Below are 13,612 nucleotides of genomic sequence, written 5' to 3' on the forward strand. Positions count from 1 at the left end.
CTAAGTCTTCGAAGGATGCAGGTCTAATATGAAACTGGCTAGAATACAGAGACAGACCAGAATATTGTCAGACCGTGGCTTAAATTTTAAATTCCAAGTTGATTGACTCCATAATTGACAGAACAAAGAGCAATGGTCTCAAGTTGCAGTGGGGGAGGTTAAGGTTGGATATTAGGAAAAACTTTTTCACTAGGAGGTGGTGAAGCACTGGAACGGGTTACCTAGGGAGGTGGTGGAATCTCCTTCCTTAGAGGTTTTTAAGGTCAGGCTTGACAAAGTCCTGGTTGGGATGATTTTGTTGGTGATTGGTACTGCTCTGAGGAGGGAGTTGGATTAGATGACCTTCAGAGGTCCCTTCCAATCCTGATATTCCATGATTCTATGATAACTTAAGGACTATTTTTAACTGAAATCAGGAGTTTAATCATTATTACTAGCTATTTACCATTCACTGTGATCAGCTGACATGTAGCGCTCAATAGGAAGGATACAAAAAACATTGGCTTCCTCCTAATGGCCATTGTACACCATGGCCACGCCTTTACGAAACTTCACCCTCTGCTCTCCCTAGTCTTCATGATACAGTACGATTGTCTCCTTCCCATCTCTGCAGCCCCAAATGGCCCTTGGCCATGGATACATTCTTGCTTGTGCAGCCGGCGCTGAAGCTGGTACCTTGGTTTCTACTTTTAGTGAGCTAGCTAGAGTACAGCTAGAGAGGCTACAGGAGATGCCATTCACACCCCTGGCTGCAGTGTAGATGCACCCCATGTATGTAAACTGAATTATTCAGTCAGGCCTCTTTCCGTCAGTCGGCTGTTTTTGACTTGGCAAATCAGCGGAAATTCTCAACATGCCATTTCAGTGCAGAAGACAGACAGGTTCCTTGGATCCCCGGAGTTCTTTTCAAAGCCACGAACATACTGACATCGTTTCACAGGGACTCACTTATGAGAGGTCTCAACATAGATTTTGCACCCGGATCACTATTCGGGTTACTGGTGATTTTGTTTCGGAAATCGTTCTACCAGTACAACCTCTAGCGTGGACACAGTGACCAATATCGAGGTCCCTTGGACTGGTATAGCTTCTTCCCCTTCTGAATGAACTATCCTGATACAAGCAGCTTTATATCAGTGTAGTTGCATCCAGTCACATTAGATGAGTGTCCCCCTCACGGCGCCCACGCGAGGCCTCAGGGGAGCCCAGAACACAGCCCCTCACCTCAGTTTCCCTTCTTTGTTCCCCAAATAAACTCCACATAGGTTTTTTCCAGTCCAATCACAACAGCCCCCCATTTAGGTTTCATTTATTAACTTAACGTTCAAAATTAAAATGCAGATGACACCTTCCCTCCAGTTGCCTATACCCCAAATTCCCCCAATCTGGTCTGAGTCCTGCTTGCCTTAGCAGACCACTCCCAGCACTTCCTAGCTGGAGAAATTCCCCCGGTCGCATGGTTTTCCCTCATTCACTCTCTGAACTTTCACTTCAGCCTCCTGAGTTTGTCTCATCCCCCAACCCCCTTCTGCCCTTTATTGTAAATGGCCTGATTCCCCTCAGGTGGGGACCCTTCTCTAACCAGGGCTGGCTTGGCCCCGACTCTCCAGTCCATGGGCACGTGGCCCTGTCACAGGTAGGGATAGGGCAATATAGTTTAAGTGGTGCAATTTCTATGTGTAGACAAACCTTGACGCATTTATTCCTCATACTGGACACGAAGGTGAGAGATAAGTGGAGGTCTGACAAGAGAGACAACAGAAAGAGAAAACTCAGTTAGTTCTTCTATTGCATGATGCTTTTCATGACAGAGACACAGTTATTAGGGTCACTGAGAAAATGGAGAAACACGAGAAGGAACTGGTTGAAAACATCCCCGGGGGAAAGTTCTCAGGATAGCGGTTTGGCTGTAAATGTACAGGCTGAGTTTTCCCATAAAAGGCCAATGCTAGGCACCCAAATCCTATGGGCAGTAAATGGGAGTTGGGCACCTCACACCCTTCGGTCCCATTGTCAAATACAACTGGATGTGGTGGAGCAGACAGGGCACATGGAGTACTTAGTTTGGCTGCCGGAAAACCCTGCAGGCACTAAAGTGTTTGCAGTAAATGGGCCATAGGTCCCTGACCGTGCCCTGTGGAGCCCCACACCAGGCATCCGGACGCTGAGGCCCCAGAGTGACATACAAACCTGGGGAAGGTGCGCATTCCCCTGCCTGACTGTCCTCCAGGGCCCCATCTGGCAGGTCAGGTGCTCAGAGGCTTTGAAAAGTCCCACTCGGACCCTAAGTATCTGGAAACAACTGGCTCTAAATTGTTGCTGAAAATGGGCCAATAAGAGGCCTGTGCTGGTGTCCTGTGTTCTGGGGCACAGGTCAGAGGGTTTCCTTTGCTTTTCTCTCCCTTTGAATGAAGCCTGGGGATGAAATACACTCTATTCTAACTTTGGAGTTACATGCTGACATTGCAACCCTGTATTTTTAGAATGCAGGCATCTGAATTTTCAGGGGTGTGTGTGTATATCTAGAAGTCTCTCACCCTACATGGAATTGATGCCCAGTGTTCCAGCTGAGTCCATTTCACCAGCAGCCAGCACAATCGCGCGTCTTTGTCTGAGCTTTGAGCAGCCACAATTTCAAGTCTCCCACCAGCCCAGTGATACCCACCTGTGGCATCTTATATTGGTCCTAAAAAGCCTGGGTCACAGTTTTTAAGAGGTCTCTCCATTTCCACTTTCTCCCACAGTTGTGGCTCTGTTCAAGCATGACTGAAAGACCAGTGATGCTCAGGGAAACATGACCTGGGACTATAGCAGGTTTTGGTTCAGTCTATACCCCAGCCCATGTTATATCTATTTTAACTCAAGGAAATTGACAGGTTAGAATGGTCCAAATATGAATTTCCTGCAAGCTTTACTCAGGGCCTCCTGGACCACTTTGTTTCTCAGGCTGTAGATGAGGGGATTGACCAGCGGAGTCAGGACTGTGTATAAGACGGACAGAACTTTCTTGAAGTCGCTCAGGATATCGGTGGTTGGGAACATATAGAGTTAGCAGAGTTTCATAAAAAATGTTCCCCACGATGAGGTGGGAGCTGCAGGTGGAAAAGGCCTTTTGCTTCCCAGTGGTGGACGGAATTCTCAGGATGGTAGCGATGATACAGATGTAGGACATCAAAGTAAGCAGGAATGAGACCAGTGGGAAAATCAAGGTGGGTGCCACAGCCACCATTTCCATCTCCTGAGGGTCATTGCAGGAGAGTTTTACAAGGGGGATAAAATCACAAAAAAATAATGGTCAATACCATTGGGGCCACAGAGCATTAACTGAAATATGGACAACGTTGTTATGCTACCACCTAGGAATCCACCTATCCAAGAGCCAGCTGTGAGCTGCAGGCAAGACTTGACACTCATACAGACTACATAGTACAGTGTATTGGATATCACTAAATACCTATCGTAAGACATCACTGACAGGAGAAGGCATTCTGTAACTACTAGAGAACCAAAGAATTAAAATTGTGTCAGACAAACATTGAATGAAAAGGTCTTGTCCCCAGTCAGGAGACCGGCCAGCACCTTCTGTAGGATGGTGGAGGTTTAGCAGGTCTCCAAGCAGGACAAGTTTCCCAGGAAGAAATACATGGGGGTGTGAAGATGCTTATCAGTCACAATTAGCACAACAATGAGGATGTTCCCAGCCATGGTCGCAATGTAGATCACTAGAAACAGCAGGAAGAGAAGGACCTGCAGTTCTGGGAGATCCCCAAATCCCAGGAGGACGAATTCCTTGACAGACTTTCCATTTTCCTGTTCTGTGTTTGCCATGGGGTGTGTCTATGGGAAAGAAATGAACTCTGCCACATAAACAAAGAACATTCACTCAAGAAAACTTTAGCACTGTTTTCATTTTCTCCCTCTGCTGGCTACCAGAACGATGAATGGAGGCCAGGGGAGGGGAAATGCCATCTCTTGATCCTTGTGGCAGATTATATACCTGAGCAAATTGCAGGTTCAAGAAAGCATTAAGCTCTCTGGAAACACATGGCACCAAGCATTCACATGCTATGGGGATGCCTCTTATAGGTACAACAGTACAGAAATGTGTTCAAATAATCACATGTTTCACTACTTGGTGTATCAGAGCAGAGCAATGGCCTTTATAGACTGGAGTTCCATGGGCGAATTGGGCCAGGATTTGATATTTTAGAGGAACCCACAGCAGAGAAACAAACAAGCAACTGAGGCTGGGATTTGCAATGTGTGGGCAGCCAACTCCAAGTGAATTACAGTGGAAATGGGCCGCCTAACTCTATCAGAGACATTTGAAATTTTTTATTATCAGACAAATACCTCTCCTTCCGTAGAACAATATTTCATTGTCCTGTAGTCAGACACTCTACACTTAGAGAAGTGATCTTAATTAAAAACAAAAAACAAAAAAAACCCTCCTGCTGGAAACCACCACGTTAGCTAGCAATTGATCTTCTCTTCCAAGAAAAAATTCGGTATAAAATTTGAAATTTGTAAGAAATGTGCAATTGTCATATTATGAGAGTGGTGTAGAACCCGAATTTCCATTTCATCGGCAATTCCATTATTTCAAATGTTGGATTTCATTCCAATTTTACTTAAACAAAATAATCTAATTTTAATTTTATTTCTAGGATATTTTAATTTTATATTGCATTTTTATATTTATTTATATTTATTTTAATTTTATATCATATCATAAAGCTTTATACAATAATTCTTTTCCTAAACAAAATTGCGTAGAAATTGATCTGTTCCCCTGGAACATTTTGATCTCTATCAACAAAACATTTTTTTCATCAAAAATGCTAATCAGTAATTTTTGTCAGCTCTACGTTTTCTTCTTTATCTTTGGTTAAAAGTAATATTAATTCTCTCTGTCTCTGTCTCTGTGTTTCTCTGTTGGTTGAGGTCATATCTTTTTAAGATTTACTAATCTTTATTAACTGCTCAGTAAGCCCTGATCCTGCACAGAGTTATGCACAAGGTTAATTTTACACCCCAGGAATAATTCAGTTCAGTCTGAGACTTCTCAGCTGACATCTGAGATTTGATTTCAATGGGATTTGGACAGAGAACACCTTGAGCTTTCTTTAAATGTACAGCTCGGCTGGATTCGATTTCCATCGACAGACGTTGATAAAAGTCGATATCAGCCAAACCAACAACAGAAAACATCAGGAAGAGTGGGCATTAGTGAGGCCTCTCCCTGTGCCTTGCACCTGCAGGGATTGTGTCACCGACCATGCAGCCGTGCAGGGAACCCTCTGCACTCAGCTGTCACGGGAGTGAATGAGCTTGACTGTGACGGGAAAGCTGCTGAAGGTTCCCTTCATGGCCACATGGCTGCTGCCACCCGTCCCTGCAGGCGCAAGGAAGGCTGAGGGCCTGGTGGGCCTGGACTGTGAGGAGGAGGTTGAGTCCTTCGCTGGGGGGAGGGGCACCCCACTGCGAAATGGTTTCTGCCCATTGACAGAGCAGTTCATAAGAACATACCTAAGAATGGCCATACTGGGTGAGACCAAATGTAAGCAGGGGAATGGTCCTGCTATTGTGGGGAACTTTCCTAGCTCATACACTACCCCGGTGAGATGGGCTAGTGAAAGGATCTGAGTCCTCACTCCCACTTCCTTTACCTAGAGGCCTGCCAGACCTCAAGGGCTCTCATAGAATCATAGAATATCAGGGTTAGAAGGGACCTCAGGAGATCATCTAGTCCAACCTGCTGCTCAAAGCAGGACCAATCCCCAACTATTTTTTTTGCCCCAGATCCCTAAATGGCCCCCTCAAGGACTGAGCTCACAACACTGGGTTTAGCAGGCTAATGCTCAAACCACTGAGCTATCACCCCCACCCCTTCCACTTGCCTGTGTGGCTGAGTCCTCATAACCCCAACAAGGCTGGGCCCAGGATTCCTGGGGGGCTCAACCCTCAATCTTCTCGTGTTCAGGCTAGGGGCTAGGGTGTCCCCACTCCAGGGTGCTCTCTCTGCACTGGATGCTTCCCTGACCCACTAATCATTACATACAGTTCAAAGCAAATACAATTTATTAAACAGCAACCAATTTAAAAAAATAAGGAAAAAATGGGAAAAGTTAAAGAAAAACACGACATCCCACTCTTTGGCACGGGGACATCACAATCAGTGTCTCTGGAATGTAAGTTTAGTCTGTTCCTCACAAGGCCCAGATCTCCTGCCCAGACCCTGGCTGTGCTGCAGGGATGCTGCGGGTCGGACACTTGCTCTGGTGGTGGCTACACACCTTCTGGCTCTAGGTGTCAGGACCCTTCTTCCCAGCATCTCCCCCTTCCCGTCAGGGTTATGATCCCCCTCCAAGTCTGGCCTGCAAGGCGTCTTGGCTGGGGGTGTCTTCCTGTGCTGAGCCTGCTGCCCAGAGTCTTTCTTGCTCTCCCCAGCTGCTCACTGCACTCGGCTCCGGACTGCTCCAGCCTCAGCTCCAGCTCCACCACTCTGCCTCAGCACGGCTGCTGCTCTGCTTCCAGCTCCCTGGGCTGCGTCTCTGGCTCTGGTTGCTGCAGCTCTCCTGCTAGCACAGGTCTGCTCTCTGGGCTGCTTCTGTAACTCTGATCCCAGCTCAGCTTGGGTCCCTGCTTTCTCCTTAGCTCGGCCCCACTCTGTCTGACCCAGGCAATTCCAGCTCATATGGAGGATGGGACCCCCCTGGCCGCCTGACTCCCTGATTAGCTTGGCCCCCCCTGTCAATCAGGCTGACCTGGAGCATTGGCCTCTCCACATTATTCCTAGGGACTGTCAGTCTCAGGGTCCTGATTTCCTATTGACCCTTCCCCTTTCTTTTGGTACTGAGAGCTAGCCAACCAAAACACCCCACCTGAGTTTTAGGAAGGGGACAACAGTCCCTTTACACAAAGGTCCATCAAGCCCAGTATCCTGTCTTCCAACAGTGGCCAATGCCAGGATGAATAAGGAGGTGTCCATTCCCGTGGCCTAGTGATCGCCACCATCCTCCTCCTCCTCCTCCTCCCAGCCCTGGCCATGGATCTCTGCTCCACTGGGCCAGAGCAGCCACCTTTCCTGTCCTTTGTGCCCTGGTATCTTGGATCACTCAGACAGTCGGAAGCCACCAGTATCCCTGTTGCCACTGATGGGAGCCCCATGCATCCCTGCTGGCAGCGCTGACCTCACCCTGACCCGCACTGAGCTTCCTGTGACTGTAAAAATTAATAGTTAAAAATTGGGGGGGAAATCTTAAAGATAAAATAATCCTAATATTAACTCTCTAAGGGGAGAAACAAAACCAATTTCTACCAAGTCTATGTATAGCCAGTGCCTGCCCCCCAAGCACCGAGCGCAGCAGCCAAAAGCAGCTCCGCTTTCCCCACAGCAGTTCACTCTGTGCCCCATGAGGGGGGAGCTGCCATGGAGGGCACAACCCTGTAGGGGTCAGCAGGGGAGGTTAGAGAGGAACGAAGGCTGCTCCCATGTTTGAAGCACTGGTATTGGACTCGGCAGATGTATCAGTTCCTTGCTTCTTCACCAGCTCCTTGTGTGACTTTCAGGCCAGATTTCCAAAGGCTTATAGGTACCTAACACGGGGCCTGAGTAGTGGCCGTACCTAACACCCATCGATTTCCAATCCCACTGGGGGGGGGTGGGGGAGGTCTGTGTCTTGAGGTGCCAAGAAACCTCCAGAAATCTGCCTGTAGTGAGGCGGTGTGGTTCCCTGCCACCCCGTAGCGAGATGAGTCCCTCCAGACACCAGAGTGGGTGGAGCCAGGGAGCTCTGAGCCCGCCCCCCAGAGAGTCAGCCATGGCACCGGAAGTATAAGGCCCGACCCCAGAGCTCATTTAGAGAGCAGCCGCTGGGGAGGCCAGATGCCTCTGGCCTAGCTCACGATTGGGAAATCCCAGTGGCCTGCGGCAAACCCGAGGACTCGCCCGACTTACCCCATGCCAGCTACCCGGAGGAGTTGCCGAGTCTACCCATTGCCAGCTATCCCAAGGAACCCATGGAGCTGGACGCCCCTGAGGAGAGGACATCACCCTGATCCAGGTACCTCAAGAGGGAGAGTCTGGAAGTAGCCTGGGGGCAGCTGACCCTAGTCTGGCTGCAGCACTGCCAAAACCCATGTTAGTTTGTTGCAGCCAGGATCCCCACTGACACAGCAGTGAGTCTTCTGCCTCTGCTAGGGCCCTGGGCTGGGACGCAGTGGAGTGGGAGAGCCTGCATCCCCCCTGCCACCCAATTCACGGGTGGCAGTCTCCCCCTCTCCCAGGGCCTTTGGAACCTAGGGCCTGGGCTCACTGTGGATAAACTGTTCTTGCTCAGCCCCTGCCTGAGAGCCTGAGCACCTGACTCACCATTGCCCCACCCCAACCTAGGGCCTGGGCTTGCTATTATATCCTGTTGTTGCTCAGCCCTGCCTGAGGCCCTGAGCGCCTGAATCACCAGTGCCCTGCCCTGACCTAGCGCCTGGGCTCACTGTGTTTATTTCTACCTTCACAAAGGCCGCAGAGGAAGACTCCTGCAGCCAGACTAATTCCCTGCAAGACCTATTCCCCAATTTAGTGAGGCAGTGCGGTTCCCCACCATCCAGAGAGAGACGAGCCCTGGCTCACCTCTCTACACATGGTGGAGAATGCAGGCACGATCCCTTGACCCCGTGAGAAGGGCTCTGGGGGGGACGTACCCCAGAAAGAGCCATGGATATGGACAAATTTATCAAGCTCCTGACTGAGAACCAGGAGCGGCAGCAGGCAGCCCAGCTCCAGCAGCAGCAGCAGCAGCATGTGGCCCAGCTCCAGCAGCAGCAGCAGCTCATCCAGCAGCTGGGAGCCACCCAACCCTGGCCCTGATCAATTTGGGCTGTGGCCAGATGCTAATCCATCAGATTTTGGTGGCCCTGGCCGACCCCCACCTGGGGACGATCCGGCTGCAATGCAATGCAATGCGACGTGCGGCCATACCCCAGTGCCCGGGTCCTGCTAACAGTGGCTGGGGTCTCACGATGGATGGTTGTCAGCCTGGCTTCTCGACTAGCCTACCTGGTGATTCTGGAGTGTGACTGGCCGGCTTTCAAGGAGATCCTCCGCTCAACCCCTGTGCTGTAAGGAGATTGCCCCGAGGCCCAACCAAAGGAGGAGGAGGAGACCCCGGACACTGAGGGAGGAACCGAGGAACCCAAGGACCCCCCGCCTGGGCCGGCTATCGAACCCTGACTTAACACTAACTTTTGCCATGGTCAAAGAGCAGACCCCACCCTTAGTCGGGACTATGCGTAACTAGACGCTGTCGATTGGGCCGTGATCAACCTGCATCACGCAAATCAGTGGCCCCGTTTTGAGCTATTGTGACAGATTTATGTTACCAATCTGCCTGAGGCATCAGGTGATCAGGCTGAGGCCACAGGATCGTAGGGGAGGAGATGAAGGAGCACACCAAGGGACTAAAATTTTAAAGCTTTATTGATAAAATAAGGTAAAATAACAGCAGAGAGTGCTGGGGGGTTCCCACATCACTCAGAGGAAGGAAAAAAGCATTAGTGCCCCAAGCCCTAACCCACTTTCATACTCACACACACACTACCCAAGGCTGGCCAAGCCCAGGTGTAACGTAAGTAGAAGAAGGGAAGCGGTGGACAGGAGTTCTGTCCTGTGCACAGGTCGTCCAGGGTCCGCTGTTGATCTGCGAGTTGCTTTAGCTCCTGGGAGGGTTTTAAGTCCTGGGGTGTCTTGAGGGCGTTTCGTTCAGGGACCTCTGTACCCCGTGCTCCTTGTGCCAGTCCAAACCGGCCTTCCGTGGCTTCCTCAGCTTTCCCCAAACACACCAGCTTCAGGGATACGAAAACTGTTGTTTGGGACATGAAAACCGTTGTTTTCCCCCTCACTGGCCTTCACTGTCTCACTAGTTTTCACAGCCCCTGCAGGTCTGTGCAGCTGTAGCCTCCTTTCTTATGGTTGGTTGGGGTGGAATCCAGGCCCCCATTTGTCTTGGCAGGCAGCCAAGAGTCAGTTGTGTGCTATGGCCTTGGGCTGGAGTCAGTGTCTTATCTCTGGACCTAGCTGGAGTGTCGAGTTAACCCATTCCTGTCTCTCTCTTCCTCCCCCTTCGACCTCTCACAACCTGCAAAGGAATATTTCACTCCACACTCACACCTTTACCCTTTCCCAAAATGCCTTGCAATGCCTGCAACAGCGTTAGCAACATACTATGCTGCTCTGCCTCCCCAGGGGACCCCCTGAGGGAGGGGGCCATTGGGTTGTGACATTCCCCCCCTTCACCCCGAGTCAACATTTTGGTGTGAGGGGTCACCAATTAGGTTTCCACCCTCCCTCTGACACAGTGGCTAGGGTCACTGTTGGTCTCCTACATAAACAGCAATATAGCACAAACAAAATGGTTAGGGCAGCAACAATTGCATACACTAGCCAGTAGTGGCTTCTGGCTTCATTAGTAACATAGCATAACACATCCCTCTGTTCGCATAGATGCCCCATCGGGATGGCTGTGACAAAGGCAGCTTTCTCCAGATTAAACGTGTGCTGCAACACAGTAAAGGAGAGGCATCTGTCTGCAATACGGTCAGTAGTTCCCAGGTGTGTGTGAAGAGCAGGAAAACATTGGGTGTAATCCATGAAAAATTAAACACAACATAATTAGAGATATTAACCATACTTTGCATAACCGCGGGCCAATGCACCAAAAATTTTTGTGCCTGAGAGTGTAACAGCAAATCAAGGGGCACCCTGGGATAGGTGGTCCTCCAAACACACGCAGAGGTATTGATAAACACATGGGCCTTAGTGGGGGCATATCCCGATGCCTCTCCTTCCCAGCAGATGTGTTGACCTACCTCATGAAAGCGGCCTAGCATTACCTTTTCTTTACACCTCATTTGAGGGGGCTCCATAGGCCACAGTTGCCAAGTGTTGCCCTCTGCAATCCATATGTGCTGATAGTCAGAAGATATAGTCAGCGCATACAGCTTAGCCATGTCATTGGGGGCCACCACCTCCCACACGTCGCGATGGACCACCCAGTCCCAGAGGCAGCCTTCCCAAAGGCCTGGTTGGATTTTTATAGCAGGGGCTCATACTCCTTTCATGGAACCAAAGGCTGTGAAGGAGCAGGCTATGCCTGTGCACTTCCAGTTAGTGAGCCTCCAGAAATGTCGAAAAGGCCATTGCTCCCGGGGAATCCCTGAGTGGGAATGAATTTCCCCAGGCCAGGCTCCATGGAGTATATCCTCCTGGATGCTACGGACTTGGGTCAAATATTGTTGGAGCTGGGAGCACACAGAATCCCACGCTAGTTGGTCCCCGGCCTCAATTATGGCCTCAATCAGTCCCTGCAAGGTTTCCCGCGTGTGTTTGAGGGTGGCAGTGGCCACTGTAAGGTGGGTGAGATCCGCACTTGTGACCAGTCCCATGGCTTTTTCCAATTGTCCCAGCCCCATCCCACAAGGAGCCCACTAAGGTCCGCCTTTTCCGGGGGGACAAGGACAACATCTGCCTGAGGAGGGCAAGTTGGAGGGTGGCCCCTCTGGTACAATTGGGGAGGAAGGCGGGGACCTGAAAGCATGTCAGGGGCAGGTAAATGTCTAAAGCTCCCAAGGTAGCATTCAGGAGGATCCAGCATTGAGTGGCAGCCTCCCATTTGGTGTTGGGTAACATCTGTCACCACCGCTGGTGGGGGAAGATGTGGAGATGCTTTCCTAGAATCATTCTCTGGAGACTAGGGTCTAATCGGAGGAGGCTACAATTTAAAAGGGATGCTGGAAATCATTCGGGGCATGTAATATTTACCTACCCACACTGGCGTGTCGTGTGTGTGGATGAGTGGGTGATATGTGTTATATACCAACATTTGGAACTGTGGGGGTTAGGTTGGACCCTACACCATCCGGGGACTAATACTGCAACCACATCCCGATGCCAGCTGTCAATGTGGAGCATTGACTCGGACGGCATATTGAACTCTTCCGTGACATTGAACACCTCCCCATGTACCTTCCCATCAGTGGTCCACTTGAGCCATTGCTTTCAGGTTTCTCCTTCCCAGTGGAACCACAAGCGTTGGCAGTACGAATAGAGATCTTCCTCCTCTAAAGGTAGGGGCCATTGTTCCCAGATGGAAACAAACTCTTTGGGAGGGGTGTTCAGATGGCGATGGGACGTAGTGTTGTCCCAAGTGGTGTTGCCTGGCAAGGTAAGGAGCCCTTCTGGGTTAATCCCATCTGGGATCCAATTGGGGAGGGATATGCAGGGCCAGGGGACCTGGGGCTCTTGGCAGGGGGCCGCCCCTGGAAAAATACCCAGGTAATATGTAGTGCCACATTCCCAGGATGCTAAGCCACAATTGCCCCCCCGCCAATGGATAATCGACCTTTTCTCCCATCATTGCCAATTCTGAACAGTGGTAAAATTAACAGAGGACAAAAGTGTCGGACACATGAGGATTCCCATAGATATGTACCACCATACATACATTGTATCACACTAACAAATTCTGCAGGCCTGAAGCAGCAAGAGCGGTCCCACCACCCCTTTTCAGGGTGTCCCTGGGGTCTCGCTATTACTGCCTTGTCCTGTTAACAATGCAAAAGGGGAAAGAAAAAGAACATAAATGCATCTATTGGGGAAACTGAGGCACATATAAAACTCTCTAAGTCATTAGTTGTCCCGTTACAGCCCTTCCTGGCTTCCATTATGGATGTCATTTGCCTGATTTAGGAGGTCACAATAACAATATTCTGTCCAGGGATCAGGGGCTGTTATTGCTTGCCAAAAGGGCCTTCCATTCCGCTCCAGACCACGACATGAGGAATAGGGTTTGTCCCTCTAGGGTCCAGGGGAGGTTCGGGGCCACCCACCAAGTATTTTGCTGTGGCCCTGCTGTGTCTATCCGGACTATGCATCGCCCCCATGGCTCCTCCCCTTCAGCCTTGCGCCACACTGTGGCTGGGGCCCCTTCGGTAACTTGAACCATGGAGAGATTTTTGGAGGTACTCTCCCTCCTCATAATTGTAATCATCCAGATAATCCCATGAACAGATGGAAACCTGGATGGTTCCAGCAGCCGGCTGGACCACAACTGAGGCCCATGACGCCATAACCAGAAACCTAGGGGGAAGCATTTTTTTTTAGTTGATTGGCATGCGCCCATTTTAGTTTGCCTGGTAGCTGGAGCTGCTACACTACCGGGGCGATACATTTCACAATGGAGTACGGACCCACCCACTTGGCGTCCGGAGTGTGGGCCGCCTTCCCCAGGTTTTGCAACATTACCTTGTCTCCAATTTGCCATCCCCGAATGTCTTTAATGATGATCCCCTTATGCTTGGCCTTTTCCTTATCTAAAGCGGCCTCTATGGCTTCGCGGGTTTCACATAGCTCCTCCCTTAACTGGGCAAAGCTGAGACTTTTTTGGTTGTGGCAAATAGTAAATGTGATTATTGGTAAACACAGTACTTGCATTACATTTACATTTGTCTTCTAGCTGGTTGCTAACATTTCCATCCCCCCCAAAAACACTTCTTCCCAGGAATTAATACATACACATTGCCCATTATACAGTACTTTGGTCTCATTATACAATTC

Source organism: Terrapene carolina, unplaced genomic scaffold, assembly GCF_002925995.2.
Source record: "Terrapene carolina triunguis isolate 2854851 unplaced genomic scaffold, T_m_triunguis-2.0 Scaffold233, whole genome shotgun sequence".
Lineage (NCBI taxonomy): Eukaryota > Metazoa > Chordata > Testudines > Emydidae > Terrapene > Terrapene triunguis.